General features: G+C 36.4%; 1 protein-coding gene across 2 annotated transcripts in view; it reads left to right on the plus strand.

The window, feature by feature from the left end:
- The window catches only part of LOC145665038 (suppressor of cytokine signaling 2-like), a 65,052-nt gene that overhangs the window by 17,549 nt on the left and 29,270 nt on the right, over positions 1-18,233 (plus strand). The window contains exon 1 of one of the 2 annotated variants that reach the window (XM_081732277.1): positions 9,362-9,634. The exons of the other annotated variant lie outside the window; for it this stretch is intronic. The gene's annotated coding sequence lies outside the window, so the exon portion shown is untranslated. Of the gene's footprint in view, positions 1-9,361; positions 9,635-18,233 lie in introns of those variants that run through there. 2 annotated transcript variants of the gene reach the window in all.

The raw sequence follows: 18,233 nt of genomic DNA on the forward strand, positions 1-18,233 counted from the left end.
TGTAAAAAATATGCATCAGTCCATGGAGCACGTCCAGTTAAAGCAAATAACGTCCTGAGGGTCAATTCTCATGTGTAGTTTTCGAGAAAAGCGAAGAACGACGAAATTTGTGACCCTGTGTCGTTTATTGACAATAAACACAGCCACACACACACACACACATGTTCCATGCAGCTTACCTAGTGATGGGTAAATTCCCGGGAAGATATTTTCCGGAAAGATTCCCATAATGGGAATCTTTCCGATAATTTATGTACAATCACAAAGAAAATTGCATTCTGTTACTATATTATGATTTCAAAGTTAAATTCGTTTTTACATCACAGTATATTATTACAATTGTCTCCAGAGGATTCTTTAAAATGTATATTCTGAACGGTAGGGCATACTATGTTATTAAAATTTTATTATATTTAGAGAATATGCATAAATGTATATTTACTTACAATATGTTCTATGCAAGTAAATATGTGAAAAAATGGTATAGTAACTCCATATACTTTTACACCACTAAACAGTTTAAATTTATATGTAAGTGAATTTTCTAAACTTCACTCTATTACTGATATTATAAACATATTAAATTTTTAAATGTTATAAACAAATTACATTGGGTAACTGCCAGAAGATATACATGTCTCACAAGTTTATCAACATTTCCGCATACATATTTATGTTCAAAATATTTGCAAGATACTGACTTATCTTTATGATTTTTCACGTAACATGGCCACACATAACCTTTTTTCCTACCTATTTTTCGAAGCTTCATTCACATGTAAGAGAAGTCAGAATACCTCTTCAGAAATTCGAGTCAGAGACAAGAGACAGATCGACGTTTATTACTAACGATGGTTCGGAGTGTATTAATTGTACTTCATCTCTACTTCTACATAATTTCTACTTACTTTACAAACTGGTTCCTTTTCATCATTTGTAAATTAGTACTTTGCTACCTTTTAGTGCAAATGCAAATGGAACTAATTAATCATATGATTAGTTATATAAAGTACAGTCAACGAATTTTATTTTTTTAACATCCAAATTATTTAAAGCCTAGAAGTAAATCATAATAAATGAAAATAAAGTAATTAGTCATACGGTTCTTATAGTTTGGAAGATAAAATAAAGAAATGGAAATAAATTCCTTCCCGGGAACTTATATGCGAGGGGAAAAACCAGGAATATTCCCATTTTTTTCTTTTATTTTCCTTCCCACCGGGAATATTCGATGTATTCTGTTAAATAAAATCCAACTTTCGAAACCCCAAGACGATTTTCCTTTTTATGGACAAAAAAATGAGCGATTTTGGATACGGAGGACACGTTTTTTGCACATAAAAAAATGGACACGGCCAATCGACCTGAGGTTTTGAAATTTGGATTTTATTAAAAAATATTCCGAATCTATACCCTGGGGAGTCCTGTCTCCACAATTTTTATTTATTTATTTATTTATTATTATTTTTTTTTTTTTTTGTGTGTGTGGCTTTGTAATGGTTGATAGCTTTTAATTTGCTGGGAAAAGCTATTTATTTATGTCCTATATACTGTTGACTAGCAGTTTTGTATCGCTTTTTTTTAACGGTGATACAGACAGTCCTTTACGTACGTATATACTACGTAGCCAACTATTTTGTATTTGCAAAATAATGTCCCTGCTGCCTGACGTTCCATTTAGATCTGGCTTAATTCTGCCGTCCACTGTAAATGGCGGAGCAACAAAGGTTCGATCATTCGTTGGTCTTGTTCTAAAAATGTCTCAGTTTCTGCAATCTGTTTAGAGTGTATATACAAAACAGTATTCTGATTTCACTTCTTGGATGGTCATATTTTATTCCATTGTAGAAAACATTTTATTCTGACATTATTATTATTATTATCATCATCTGTGTAGTTTGACGTCAATTCCAGTCTTCCTGACATATATGTGTATATAAATATGCCAATACGGTTTCTCAATTGCTGGTTTTCAGTATACTAAAATAAGCTCGTAGCATTCAGTTATTTTTAGTACAGACGTCGTTCTACGTTTATTTTTATTTTAGAAAAAAAAAGAAAGAAAAAGTTACGTCACTCTGACGTTACCCTGCCGTTTATGAGATGCATTTCTGAAAGACAGGAAATAGGGGAGGGAGTCAGGGTTATGGGGTGAATGCTGGTCAGTGCAGCCAACAATAGGATGACTCGTACAAAAACTACGCTGTAGTTACCTGTTAATTTCATTCATGAAACAAATAGGATTCTTTTTGTTTGATTCCTTTCTTGTATGCGTTGTACGAGGAATGGGACAAGTGATAATTAAATCTTTTGATTTAACGCTAAGGGAGACGAATGGTCTACTAATATGTCCATTAGGCTAAGGGAGACGAATGGTCCACTATTATGTCCATTAGGCTAAGGGAGACGAATGGTCCACTATTATGTCCATTAGGCTAAGGGAGACGAATGGTCCACTATTATGTCCATTAGGCTAAGGGAGACGAATGGTCCACTATTATGTCCATTAGGCTAAGGGAGACGAATGGTCCACTATTATGTCCATTAGGCTAACGGAGACGAATGGTCCACTATTATGTCCATTAGGCTAACGGAGACGAATGGTCCACTATTATGTCCATTAGGCTAACGGAGACGAATGGTCCACTATTATGTCCATTAGGCTAAGGGAGACGAATGGTCTACTATTATGTTCATTAGGCTAAGGGAGACGAATGGTCCACTATTATGTCCATTAGACTAATGGAGACGAATGGTCTACTATTATGTTCATTAGGCTAATGGAGAAGAATGGTCCACTATTATGTCCATTAGGCTAATGGAGACGAATGGTCCACTATTATGTCCATTAGGCCAAGGGAGACGAATGGTCCACTATTATGTCCATTAGGCTAAGGGAGACGAATGGTCCACTATTATGTCCATTAGGCTAATGGAGACGAATGGTCCACTATTATGTCCATTAGGCCAAGGGAGACGAATGGTCCACTATTATGTCCATTAGGCTAAGGGAGACGAATGGTCCACTATTATGTCCATTAGGCTAAGGGAGACGAATGGTCCATTAGGCTAAGGGAGACGAGCCTTCAAGTGAATGATGAAGAATTCGTGTAATGAGAAAGTGGGAGAAAACCCATGGGCATGATGTTGTCCACCAGAAACTCACTTGACCCTGGATCGAACCAGGGACCCTACACACCAGAAGTAAGCACTCTGCCACTGAACCACCTGTACCTCCCTGGTGATAAATAAAGAATTGAAAAAATGACGAACAAATTTCTTCTAGAAATGTTTTTTTTTTTCGAGAGGGGGAACAGGGAACTGTAAGGGGCCGTACTAGGACACTATTTACTAAAGAATGTATCCTGAACAAGAGTTAGGATGTAGACGCGGTTTATTTCAGATAACTGATTAGGGGAAGAAAAGTTCCTTGAAGCATATAAGAAACAAAATGGCGAGTGGAATTTTCAAACCATGGTCTTCGTTGTGTCAGAAGCCAGTTCTCTACCACTGAACCATTTATCGGAAATAATTAAACATATTTACATGAAGCATTATGTGCAAATGTATATCAATATGCGAATGTGTAAAATGGTGTCTGCGCTTTGTATCGCCTTCTTGCTTACCCCCCCCCCCCCTCCCTTCTCCTGGAAACAAATACTGTAGCCATCTTGAGAGAGGGTTCAAGTTCTCAAGTTCATATAGTTTCAGGAGTTTTGTATACCGTATTTTACGGACTATAAGACACACCTTCATTTTTAAGCAATTGTTTTTAAAAATACCGTAACAATTTTCCAGTTTTCCGCAGAGTTTATGGTCTGTGTATTGTACTCTGTGGTTCTGGGTTTGTGATGGCGTAGCAGAAGGAAGACAGTGTTAGCAAGCATGTTCGTCGCATCTTTACACTGCTGTTGCCAGTTGTATCCAATGTTGCCAGAAAAAGACAGGTTTCCCGCGGCATCGAATATATGACCATTTTTACGACTGGCGGGAATTTTAAATCAAACATTGGACATTTTTATGTTAATTTCGAGTATGAGACAAAACTGAATTTTGGAGGCTATTTTTTTCGAAGAAAAGAGTGCGTCTCTTAATCCGCAAAATGTTGTATATATTTCAATATGATAAGGCTTTCTATTTTCATAATATTTTATTCAAGGGAAAGGAAATTAAAACCGGGAAATCCCTTTGGAAATACCTGTGGTGCATCCTTTTGATGTAAACCTTACTTATATATATATATATATATATATATATATATACATTGAGCGCCAAAGGGCGTAACTGTCGAATTTTAAATTTTGGAGGTAATGCTATGAGGACATGTATAATGGATTGAATTTTCTGGTGCTAAGACGCCTTAATGAAAATCTCTATCCTTCGAACGTTATTCGAAAATGATATAAAGGTATAACTGAGTTATTAGCATTTGCTTCTGTGCCAGAGAGGCACATATCACTTAAGCCTCTAAACTAATAAAATTGCAGTTACGCCTTTTTGGCGCTCAACCATCGAATATATATATATATATATATATATATATATATATATATATATATATATATATATATATATATATATATATATATATATATATATATATATATATAAGGTTAAAATTGAAACTGATTATCTAATGTTTGGCACTGTAGCATAAAAGTGGAACTGACTTAAGGCTTTACATTTTAAGTCTGATGTCCTGGGTTCGAATTCTGTAGAGCGCTGTTTTTACTTACATTTTTTTTCTAACAATACATTTCCCATGTCATTTTCTATTGTTTCTGTTCGGGACCGCGGTGGCTCAGTGGTAGAGCGTTCATCTCTGGTGCAGGGGGTCCCGGGTTCTAACCCTGCTCCCGCCAAGTGAACTTTGTGGTGGACAAACACCGTGTGCGTGGGTTTCCTCGGGGTTCTCCCGTTTCCTCCCACTTTCTTCATTCCGTCATTTCATTCATTTCTCGTCATCACCATCTCCTTTAGTCTAGCCAGCATAATTGTGGGACGTAAAACTCCAAAATTTCATTTCATTTCAATTCTATTGTTTCTGTTAGGATAAAACAAGCTTCGCAGCTGTCTTAATAAATAACGCAAACAAAAGATAGACGCGTGCAAAATATCTTTGAATGTATTCCAATAGCTTTACGAAAAAAAGAGAGGCAGCCATTTTATGAGTTTTTTTTTTCTGTACTAAACATCGTACTTGCCTGAATCCTGGCAGATGTGACGTAAGCATAAAAAGAGAGATGCAAATACGAAACGATGTAATAATGTACAACGTCCTCGAGTTATTTTGGATCGTGACGAGTTCCAGCGTCCGTCTCCCACTCTCTTTCTCTCACTAAATCTCCGGCTGCCAGAGAACGAAGCTAGAAAACGGAAACATCAACTGTTTGTATTCTCTCGTATGTAATTGCAAGTGTTCATGTGTCGCTCCAGACAAATGGTTGAGGAGGAAGTGAGGAGAGCCGTCTGCATGCATGTTACCCCCCTCCCCCCTTTGCACACGCTCATCTGCTTTGCTTTGCTTTGCATGGCGCATCCATTCTCTCTCTCTCTTCTTCGTTTTCTGTCAAAAGTCGTGTGCCGTGTGTCTGCTCTCGTGGACTCCCAACAATTTGGCCTTCTGCCATATTTGTCACTTCACTCTTATACACACACACACACACACGAATGAATTACTCCGGATACACTTATCCAGTGCATGCATGTTATGATGTCAACAAATGTTTTCATTCATTTAATCACATATTAGCCGCCATGTTGTAATGGAATGTACGCAAATTATAGTCGGTTGTGAGTTTCTGATTTTTTAAATTACATTTTTTTATGTATTGTGTCTTCCTTTGAAGTGTTGTATTTCTACTGTTTTGATCGATATTATTATTATTATTATTATTATTATTATTATTATTATTATTATTATTATAAAAGAATGTATATATTAAAATTGTATGTTTATATGTTTGTGGTCAAGAAAAGTTTATATATTTTTGGCCAATCCTTTCAATTTATATATTTTTAGCCAATTCCTTTTAACAATGAGATCTGGGAAACCAAAAGCTCTAGAAACGTTCTGTTTTCATTGGCCAATTTCAAATTTTGTGTAGATCTCTAACTTTCATTCAAAATTTTAAACAAACAAACAAAAAACTGCAGTTATTTTTATATGGAAGTTTTAGGGGTGGTTTTAAGCACGTAAGATTAACATTCGCGTAGGGCGAAGCTAAGGTCGCGAAGCTGAGGTTCATATCCTTGTGTTAGGCAACCAGTAGAGGAGGTATGTATGGCGGGTTGATGGACATTGCAGGCGCTTTGCTTATGTAAAAACTTATTGCATGATGGCAACCTCAAAGACCTCAAGAGCCGCAGTGGATGTATAAGGAGAAAAAATCTATTTGACATAACCTGTCACTTCTCCAAGTTTGCCACAAATTGAACCGAACATCGATACAATGAAATGCTCCGTTTATATATTTGTCTATAGCAATTCACTCCCTTTATAAGTCGTCCTGTCCCTCACTTGTGTGTGTGTGTGTGTGTGTGATACGCACTGATATAGTGAGGAAGTTGGAAAGACACAAGTGTTGTCATCGGCTCGAGCGGCTCGGCGCACGGCTTTCATACCGAGCCGAACCGAGAAATAAGACGAGTCCACATCTCACCCAGCCGAGACCTCGGCCCACCTGTGCCGAGCCGAACCGAGCCAATGGCTCATTCCAATCGAGCCGAGCTAGTTGACATCACTAGCTAGGTTTTTTTTTTTTTTCAACAGTACTCTTTTCCACCGTAAGTAATATGTGTAGGACATTTGCTTAAAATTGCTCCAAGTGTTTCAAACTCATGTTGAAATATATATATATATATATATATATATATATATATATATATATATATATATATATATATATATATATATATATATATATATATATATATATATATATATATATACATGCATTTTAGATATATATAAATACATATAAGAAACGTCTCGAGCAGCTCGGCTCACGGCTCAGTCACCACCGAGCCAAACCAAGAAGTGAGCCAAGTCAACAGCTCACCCAATCGAGCCGATTCGAGACCTCGGCTGAGTTGGGCCGAACCAAGCCGAGGCGATGGCTCACCCCAACCGAGCCGGCTCTAGCCGATGGCTCACCTGAGCTGAACCAAACCGAGCCAATGGCTCATTCCAACAGAGCCGACTCGAGCTGTTGGGTCAGTTGAACCGAGCCGAGCCGGTTCACATCACTACTAGTCATCCCAGTTTTGTGAGTGACAAAAATAATTGTAACTATTATTTATAAACATGTATAGTAAGTTTTGCATTTTATTCTTTATTGGAAAGTTTTTGAAACAGATATAGTTTCAGTTTAGTGACTTTGTCGTTCTTTTCCATACCCACATTTTGAAAACTCCTTGCTGCTTTACGTCGCTTTTACTTAGTGCCTTTAAACTTTTTATTCAGTGTCCCACATAGTACGTACTTCTCCTTCAGTAAAAGTGTTATCTTTCATCTTTTATTTCTTTACTATCTTTGCTTTTAGAACATTTATTTATATAGAGAATTGTTTTTCTTTGAAATAAGCAAGTATTTTATACTTAGTAATGAAATAGCCTAGTTCTACTGTAGACAAGAGAATCCGCTATAAATCTAACACAATTGCGTTATTTTTCATTTTACGTACCTCTAAGAAATCATTAACGTATCTCTGAGTGCGCGTATCTCAGGTTGAATGAGATTGCATTTATCAGTTTGTAAGCATATGTATACAGGGCCGGCCCTAGGGAATTTGCCTCTCCCTTTCTCCTGAAAGAACAAATTTTAAAAGCCACGATTTTAAGGATGCTACCCCTTCATGAACAACGATGGGGAGGAAAAGTTCACTCGCACTCAGAAAGGCCAAACACTTCAAATACAGTCTAGCTGTTTCTTTTCCTTTAAATAATAATCTGTTATGTTAGTGAAAGGTAAAGCAAATACACCTGTAGAGGAAAGATGGTAATCCTTTTTTATAGAATTCAAATCAAATCAAGCTTCAATTTCAATATATCAGTTTGCAATTCCAGTGCAACTAGCTCTTTTATTTTTATTTCTTGATTTTTTTCCTTCAATATTTGTTATTTTTTTAAAAAAAGAACTAGTTTCCACCTTCAATGATAAGAAACTTGTTTGTGATAAAGACAATACTAGTTTTCATATCAAAACTGTGATAACTAACTAAATGGAACAGGTGTTCGCTGTTATTCGAGGATTGAATTCTTGTATTTGACAACAATCAAGCAATTCATGTTGGGATTTGTTTGACCATGCTGGGATTTGTTTGTCAATGTGACGGTAAACTAATGCAACCTAAACATGATTTATGAATGTAGTATTCAAATAGAAGATCGGCTTAGTAAATTTAACTACCATCATCATGGAGTCTGTTTCCAACAAGATTTATAAATAAATATAGTTATGACAATTTTTGCCGCCCTGTGGAAATGCATGTGTGGCACATATGGTAGAGCCGGCCCTGTATGCACACGTTACTAAAGTCAAAATCAGTTGCATACACAAAGGTAATTTTTGCTTGCCCTTTCTCCACTAATAATACTCGAGGCCAGAAACTTATAATGCCAATTACGGAGATCGGTGTTACAATTATTATAACCACAGTATTTGAATATGAAACAACGGGAGACGAATTTTTTTCTTTCTTTAGAGCACGTAAAATAAAAAGGCTTTCATTTAATTATAATCTCGCTTCCATTTAAAAGTTGTCACTTTGATTTCACTGCTGGTCTTACGTATATACAATGATTTGTAAAGAAATGTAAACGTACCACTAGAGCTGATGCAAGAATATATTGCCACAAAATTTCCTACTTCTGCAACAGATCCAAGAAATTTGAGCATGTGATAACCTGATGGTTTTGGTTCTATAGATTCGCGTAATCCGAATGAATTTGTATTTTTTTAAAAAAATGCTTTATCAATCATATATAAATAAGCTATCATTTTTTCAAGAAGCAAACACATGTTATAGCATGTGGCAAGGACAGAATAAAACAAAAATTCTTCGAAAGATAGAAGGATGTGAAAATGGTTTTCTCGAGAGAAGATATAGCGATGCAGCCAAGTGGAACAATGATACTAGAGAACAGAAGAGAAAGCAAAGTCCGTCCGATGCTATGGCGGGAGAAATTCCAAGAATTTCAGCTCTCTCTGTTCTGTTGTTTGTTGAGGGCGACTGGGGGAGGAAACGCTCGATCTTCATTGACGCTGGGAGGGGCGGAAGACTATAGTTAGCAGCGTTGAGGGGGGAGAAAAGGGGTTAGTCGCGTATGTTATGTGGAAGGTTGTCTTGTATGCTCAGATAGTTAACTTTTTGCGGCCGAAGCGCTCGCAGCTCTTGTGTGTGTGCGCTGGTGGTGCCTCCTAGTGGCATGATTACGAGTGTCGCGTCTGTTTTCAGTAGTACGACTCCGAAGTTAATGCTCACCGTAGTATGAGCAGCGTGTGTGAAGTGGTTTGTGCATGCGTGCTGGTGCGTTCAACACACACTGTAATTGTGGATTTAACAGTTTAGTTTTTATTTCTAAATAACACTTTGTGAATTTTGTTCAGCCATTGCCAAAATTGATTCTCAAGGTGAGTAGCGATTCGCAAAGATTTATAATTTTAGTTATAATTCTGAAACATATTAGTTTATGAACAGTTTACCTCGCGGGTTATCATATTTGTACCTTGCAGACCGAAATATTTGTTTATTTTAAAGTGACATCTTTGTTTCTCAGTGCAGTGCATCAAAATTACAGTAAATTATTGCTTTTCTGATTAAATGTTTCATTTAAGAAACGAATCTTCCGAACTGTTTGTTTCTGCCGTGTTATTATCATTAAAATTTGTCTTTGATTCGTACAGAGAAATTATTGTAGGTTAGTTTCCAAGCATTAAAGCATCGGTTTACAAAATAATGTCGAGGTGACAAACTACAGTCCATATAGATACCCGCATCAGGAATAGAATTCCAAGTTTAGGTGCATACTTGGTCACGAAAGAGCACGAAACATATTTATATTTCTAATTGTATGTATATTACACGGGATCGATAGCGTATATAAATACAAAAAGTAGTGAAATACATTCAGAATTTTATTATAATTTTAAGAACCTAGTTTCTGAAATAGCAAGTGTGTCTTTTAATACTGTGATTTAGAACTGATTTGCACACCCTGAGTCTTACCACCGTTTTCAGTGTATTTATAATCTATCGCAGGTGATTTTCGACATATCGAAGTTTTCGTCCGAACTAATTTGTTGTTAGTTTCTTTCTAAAATAGTAAACATCTTTTCTCATCCACAATTTGAAATATCGCGTGCCCGGATCTATAGTGAGAGTTGTAAATATTAATAAGGACGCATGCGTAATCAGTGACTGATCCATTCCAACAGGTGTTTTTCTTACGATATTTGATTCGCCATGTGGTACCTTTTTGTTAAAATGAAAAATAAGTCTTATGAAGGATTTTAAGTTTCAAATAGCCTCACTCTGTCAAATTACATTTTGCTTACTTTATATTCCAAGTATATAATAACTAGAGACTAAGGTTGTCATTGAGCTAATCTAGAGTTATATCCAGCACTAAAATAGTATTGTAAGTGCTGGAGTCCACAATAACGCCACGGAATTTTGTTTTGTCCATAAGAGATTGACCCAAGAATCGCTTGTATTAAAGTGACGATAAGCAGTTTATTTAATTTACTAGTTTTTTTTAAAAAAAATTATTATTATTAACTTACACAGTACTGATTATATTTTAGAATCACTTATAACTGTTCCAAATGACTTGTTAATTTAGATGACTGCTTGTGTACACGTAGTAAGTTTTAACATACTGTAAGTGCATTCAGGATGCTTTAAACTTTTCATATAACAGTGTGTTAAGTAATGAATCGCTTTGAACCACTGTTTTATTATTATTATTATTATTATAACACTTGTGAAGCTCAAGGTTTGTTTAGTTTAACGCACGACAATTATGCCCCAAGAAAACTAGAAAACCCCAAAACAATTCTCCCCGCACGGTGTTTGTCCAGCAGAAAGCTCACTTCGCGAGCTGGAATCAAACCAGAGATCCAAGGTACCGGAGTTCACCGTTCTGTACTATAAGTATAAGTGTATAGTTTGCAAGAATTATGTTTGAAAATGATAAGGAGTAAATAGGGCTTTGTTGATCATGGTTGAGTTTTGCTTTGATTCATTGGAGTTTACAGTTGAAGGGGTCAGTGGAAGAAGGACCTATCACACAATTTTGTGATTTGAAAAGAAATGCAGTTTTAATGTAGAAAACAATCAAAGTAACTTAGGTATTTTAGTTTGTAGGAGTAGATACAGATGGCTATTGCATATCCCACAATGCATTTAGTCCAATGAGTAACTCTAGGTGACACTAGCGTACACTTCAGCCACAAAACTGTTTCATGGAGGAGTGGGGTTAGATTTCAGCACCGAAACTATAATTAAGAGACGGGACTTACCGATGCTTCTTACAAACAGTTCGGGTTTGTATCCAGGACGAATATTGCTACTGAAACTCGAACCCGGGACTATGCGTTTTAGCCGCGTGACAACTAAGGGTTGTTACCTCTATTATAAACACATATTTTTGCGTTGTAAGCCTTCGACCGAACACCTGGTTAAATACGCGCCCCTTTAGTAGATTGAACAGTTCGAAATTAATATTGATTGAAAACAAAGTTTCTTAGATGCTGTAGTTTTGTTTATCGAAATAGTTTACGGAAGAATTTATTATACACATAGCATTTACTCAAGCTAGTAGTCGGTGATATTTGTCAGTAGCTCGGTATTTCTCAAGTTTTAATTATATCGATGAGTGAGAGATTTATCTCACAAGTGGATCTTATGCATTAAAAAAAAAACGGATGTTGATATCAATTAGATAAATAGAAAGTTGATTGATTTATTGTCTAGCTAGTCATTTCCTGCCATTTTCCCGTGGATTCGTCACCTTTAACAAATGAGGTACTACAATAAAATGTCATTTGTAGTTCAACTTTTTAAAATATCTATTTTGTACTTTTTCCCTTTTTATTTTGTGTTGATCGTCATTTCTTTTCCCTTGTACTCTTGAATGTTATGAATATGATCTCATTTTGTGCTCCATTCAAGGAATCGTTAACACGTTCGGTGACTAGTAAACGTAATGGTCCGAGGTCCGTTTAATTATAAGAGTGATTGGTTATAAGTCACAGATTTATGTATATGAATGGCATTTCCGGCTAAATCGTAATTCTCCGGTCAAGCAGAAAGCTTATTTCCACTAGTATCATTTCAGATTTTGCTAATAGGGAGGGGAATGCAAGGTGCTCCACCGACTAAGAATCTCACGTTTTTTAATTACTATGTTGGTATACAATGTAATAAATAAATAAATAAACGGGCCTCTCAAACTCAGCGATACAATTGCCTCCTGCCGTACCCAAATGGCGGTTCTGACTGTCTCAAATAATATCGTTTGTGTAGGGTAACTATTGCGCTAAGGTATCGTAGTAACCCGAATGCATTTGTAATTCGTATGTAACTCTCTGCTGCATGCTTAAAAGCAGAAAAATCGGAATTTTCGTCGTTCCAGTTCAGATACAGGCAACGTGAATTAAGATATTAAGTAGGGGAGAAGCAACATTGGGGTGAAAAAATATTCTAGATCTGTTGCTCCCTCGCAATGCCGCCCCTGTGCCGAAAATAAACCTGCTAACCACTTGGTTATTTTAAATCGCTTGAAACAGTTTACATCTATGGAAGGAATTCTGTAAGAGGAAGACAATATTGTAAAATACGTTGTGTTGCTACAAATTAATTCTATTCGTGTTACGTAGATAATTCATTTCGGAGCTCCCATTTGAATGTAATTTACAATGCAAATTCCTTACAGGAAATGGCTACAGCAATCTGTTTCTTTCTCTCCATTGACTTTTTTTGTTGGTGTGAAGTGAATTTTGCTGAATGAAATGGCTTGCGTAAACGGAAATCATTTCGATCCGATCGGCTACTTCCCACATGCGCACTGGGCGGGGGAGGGAGAATCAATGCGTGTTTTCGTGAGAGAGTAAGTATGAAATACTGCTTCTGAAATGGAATACGCGATTAGCAAGCCTCAAAATATTCCGTTTCAAAAGCTTTAAACAGTGCGTATGCTGTGCATTTCACAGAATCGTTTGGTTCTCGGAATCCAGCAAGAAACAGCAAAGTTTTCGCACTTTGTTTATGTCAGCCGGAAATAGCGTTTTTCCTACAAAATGTAAAGTTTTAGCTTCCTATTGGAATAGTTCGATGACCCCTTTTTTTGTTTGTGAGCTGTGAATCGGCTGTTCGTGAACAGAAATAGCTTTTCGTTCCAAGAAATTCATTGTTAATTTTACAGTTTGAAGAAAGCTTGTGTTCTAGATTTGTCATGGAGATTAAGTCGCTTTGAGGGCGAGGCTTAGAAAGCTTTTGTCCTCACAAGACAATGAATCATGTCTTGTCAACAGCTGTCGATTCAAGCGAAATCTGTTTGTCACTTCGTGCCATATGGCTGGCTACCTGGTTTTGGTCTACCTGGAAATTTAAAACTGTCGGATGGTGATTCAACTGGCTGTTCTTTGTAGCGCTGATAGGTGATTGACAAAGACTGCGGGACATGCCTTTCTAAGCATTTTTTTTCTTCCTTTTTAACAGGCGCTTCAGAAATTACTGTTCTCAAAAGTAGTTTTGTTACAGATAATAGCAGTGATATTTATCTCAGATGTTCTACATTTTAGCAACAAATTGGCTTTGGAAACGTTGCGTTATAGCTGTTCCAGTAAATATATACTTTTATAATAAAAATTAATCACTGAATAACAGGACTCGTGTTAGAATTTAAAGTTGTTAATTTCTTCCGAAGTCGTTTATTAAAAGTTGTTAATTTCATTGTCTTTTGCTGGTTATCAGACAAGTGATAATTCGTCCACATGTTGCAAGGATGTGCATTCGATATTTATTAATAATGGATTCTTGCCTTGTTATAATGTGGTGATTGGTGGAAAAGATCAGAGATTCTTAGTAAAGGGAAATAAACCTGTAATGCTAAGTTATGAGTAGGGCTTTAGAATTTCGGATACTAGAAATATATTAGATTTGCTAGGCTTAGTTTAGGAGGGAAAAATAAAACTTTTAGCAATTGGGTACCTATATCGCACTGTTTCTTGTTACTTTATAACGTCCATAAATACAACGTTGCAGGTTACAAAGAAAAAAAAACTTATTTTAAAAAAAGTAAAAGTGGACAGGCTCAGGTGAAATCGGATTTCTTCTTCTAAGATCTTACAGGGAATACTGTATAATACATCTCGTCGGGGCCCAATCAGTGAGTTATTTATTATGAGGCTTGAACAGTTGAAGTAGGTATAAAGGCAGCCCGACTTTTCCAGTGTATAAAATTCGGTACGTAAACTTACTGCAGGTCCCATATACTAACGTATTGACTGCTGCTAACAAGACTACCGTATGAAATTTTATGGTTACGTCGGAAAAATACGCTAGTGTGTGGGCTTTTTTACAATTGGTCCTAGAACTAGTTTATATATGGTTCCCCGGTCTGTCCTACGATCCTAGTTCCTTGAGGTCCCTTGCTGCAGCCCTCTCCGTGTCTGAAATTTTATAATGTACAAACTGACATACAGCAAGTAACTAACGATAATTTTAAATTAAGTGTTCCGTAGTAAGTAATACGAGTCTCAAACAGCAAGTGCGTTGTCGCTCGCACCGTTGTTACGGCTCTGTATACAGGTAAGCTTTTTAAAAAGAAAATCTTGTCTGGGAAAAGGCTAGGCGTTGGAATCAGCCACATCGGTGCGCGTTCAACTCGTTGAGTACGATCAGTGCATCTCCGTCCACCTTTGGCGCCGGTGCATTTCTCTAGATTGGAGTTCGCTACCTTTTAAATCAAGAGACAGACCTCTTATGCCCCAATGCCAGAAATTGTGCGTCCCATCGGGAATCGAACTGTAGGTCACAAGTGCTGATCATTCGAATACGAAATCATTCTTGTATGGTATTGTATATAGAAATGATATGAAATCTTCGTTTTACTTCCCACGGTTCTGCCAACTAGGCTAAAGGAGACAGTGAGGATGAGAAATGAATGGAATGGTGAAATGAAGAAAGTGGGAAGAAACGGGAAAACCCCGAAGAAACCCACACACATGGCGTTTATCCACCACAAAGTTCACTTGACGGCTGGGATCGAACCAGGGGCCAACCCCATGCACCAGAAGTGAACGCTCTACCACTAAGCCACCAGGACACGTATTGTATATAGAGTAATAAAGGGGCGGATCCAGGATATGATCAAGGGAGGGGCTAGACCATATTTTGCCGTTTTATCCAGTATAAAGCAGGATTGAAGCTTATTTTATCCAGTGTATACCTCAGTGTCAGGGTATAGCCCCCCCTTGGATCCGCCACTGGAGTAATAAATTGCTTTAAGATGTGCATTGCATCCAAGTCTGTTACAACTCATAGCGTAAAAGGAAAAGGAACGGGAAATTTTTCATTCAACACATAAATTAATAATCGTGTAAAGTGATGATAATTAAAATATTTTTTGTGTCAAGGCTTAAGAAGATAAGATTTACAGCTTATTTTGTAATAAGCAATTATAATCAGAAAAAAAAAGCCTTAGATAATTTTCACCAGTTTATTAAAAATCTAGAACCCGAAGGTAAAGAGCCTTAAAGGAAGTTACATGTTCTGTGACTTGAAACTTTTACCTTGACTGGTTCATCATGACTTTGTGTGTAAATTAAGCAGCTTAAATATAAGGTGATATGAAAAGACCTTAAATATAAGTAACCTTTGATCTCTGATCCCTGAAGACCACAACTTCTTAGAATAGATTCGTTATCACGTGGATATAATTGTGAGTTAATGAAGTAATTTGCGTCACCGCTTTTGAAAGATGAAAATAGTCAAAACATTGTCGTGAATGGTCGGGGAAATTTTTTCATTGACGCCATTTTATTTTTTGTAACAGTCCGTAGAATATGACGTCAAATATTGTCACGCGTTTGTGAGGGTTAAGATAACTTTCGTCTATCTTGTATTAGAAGCCATCTTTCCTTCTGCTATTTTCCTGTTAGGAACAGCTTGTATGCATAATAACGTAGATCGGATGCGTCGGCCTTTGCTTTCTGTTTCCAGGAACAGTTTATCACGTGGACCAAGGATCGAGGTCTCGGCTAACGTTGTCAATTCTTAGTAGAGGCTTGTTGAGTTGGCCTACTTCTTTGAGGAAGAACTGTTCAACTGGGTTTGTTTATACGTGGATATTTTCTCTTATAAAATCTCCTCGTTGTGGCCCCCTTGAGTAAGGAAGCATTTACTGTCATTTGTTAAACGTGAGAAGTGAAGAAATATATATATATAATTTTTAAGTGCTTGTTCACCAAAGTAAATGTATACAGAAATCTTTTATTCCAGGAAGGTTACATGAGTTAGGCAAGGCCTGTTTTTAGAATAGATGAGAGGTTAGTTGGTGAGGTTTGCATTTTGCAACTCGTTGTGACTTCGACAGAATTTCTTTTCTTTTCTTTTTTTTTTCTTCGCATTGCATTTTTTGTCTACAAAAAAGAAAGAAAAATAAAAAGACCTAGGAGTTGAAAGAGTTCATTTCTTGGAACTGCCGTTGCAATATTTTCGCGGTTACCAACCTAACACGTACGTACGAAGCTGTTTCTAGCTTATTGTAGATTGCTAGTGTCTTGGTCACAAAACCTTTCTGCTCTTAATAATATGCTCGATCAGTTTTCATTCCTTCACAGCATGTTATTACTTGCTTTAGACCAGTAATAGTGAATGCTTATTCAACTGTGAAATTATTCGCCAATAGTCGTTGAGATACAAAACAACAGTTTTTTAAAAATATATGTATCTGAGCAGCAACGGTTCATGCAATTTGCTTCTTCTTATTACGATATAATCTTCGTTGATAAATATGTTGCAGAAACGTAGAGTAACAAGGAAGATCTGTGGACGTGTTTGGTATCAGCTTTTCTTTTAATTTTATTTTTAATATTGTCTGCGTTTATTGGTATTTATTATTCAGTGTTGCCAGAATTCGTGTATTTACGTAATGCAAGGGGTAATAAACGGCAAATACCTCTGTTTCTTTGTAGTCCTGTTGCCTGGTATCATTGTTTGACAAGATTATGAGTTTTTCACTACGCTGTACATGTTTTTTACTTTTCAAATTCAGCACCAGCAAAGAATATCATCATTTTGAAGAGTGGGGCATTTGATATTTATAAACTTTTATTTAATAAATCATTTGTTGCTTTCAACATGTGCCATATTGAGCAAAAATTTCACTTTCACCAGTTATGACAAGCTGCACATTCAGACAGCAAGACATCGAAGGTGTTTTTCGATCATTTAATCCTTTTAAATTCTGGCTTTTTAAAGATAGATTATAGACTTCCAGTCAAGGAGATACAGCATCATACTTATTTATCATAGAATCATGGTTGTACCTCGTTCTCTTCAGAATAGAACACCCTTTCGAACGGTACCATCCATATTTTCCTATCATGTCCCAAGTTGGAGGGAAATCAAGCTTTTTTTCCTGATTTTTTTCAAACTTTAAGCCCCTCTGGACCACCTGTGTTGACATACAGATCTCAAAATCAACTGAAAAATATTAAGGGGTGCACTAAATGTGTGTACAAAATTTGAAGCTTCTATCTTGAATACTAAGGGCAGGATAATTACCAATGATCCCCACAATGCCCTAGGTTACTCCAAAAGACCCGGATGTAATATAAAAATTTCCTGGGACATCCCTATTTATCTTAGGATCATTGTTCGTCCACCATTCTCTTCAGAATAGAACACCATTCACATGTCTCAATTATGAATCTGACGCAGGAAATTCGCGAAGACACGGATTTTTGGGTTTTATCTTTTTTTTTTTTTTTTTTTTTTTTTTTTTTTTTTTTTTTTTTGCTCGTCTGTACCTCCCCTGTGTTAACGCAGAGATCTGGAAAAAAATTAGAAATACCAATCGGTACACTGACTGTTTCTACAAAGTTTCAATCTCTAGGTGCAAAAGTAATAAAAATAGGTCCTAACAAAAATATTTTAAAAAAGTTTTGACGTCATCAGTCCTCGACGCAGGCTACTATGCTTCTAGACTTGAATAAAAAAAAA

The sequence above is a fragment of the Thermobia domestica genome, chromosome 11 (assembly GCF_964235325.1).
Source record: "Thermobia domestica chromosome 11, izTheDome1.hap1.1, whole genome shotgun sequence".
In the NCBI taxonomy this organism is placed as follows: domain Eukaryota; kingdom Metazoa; phylum Arthropoda; class Insecta; order Zygentoma; family Lepismatidae; genus Thermobia; species Thermobia domestica.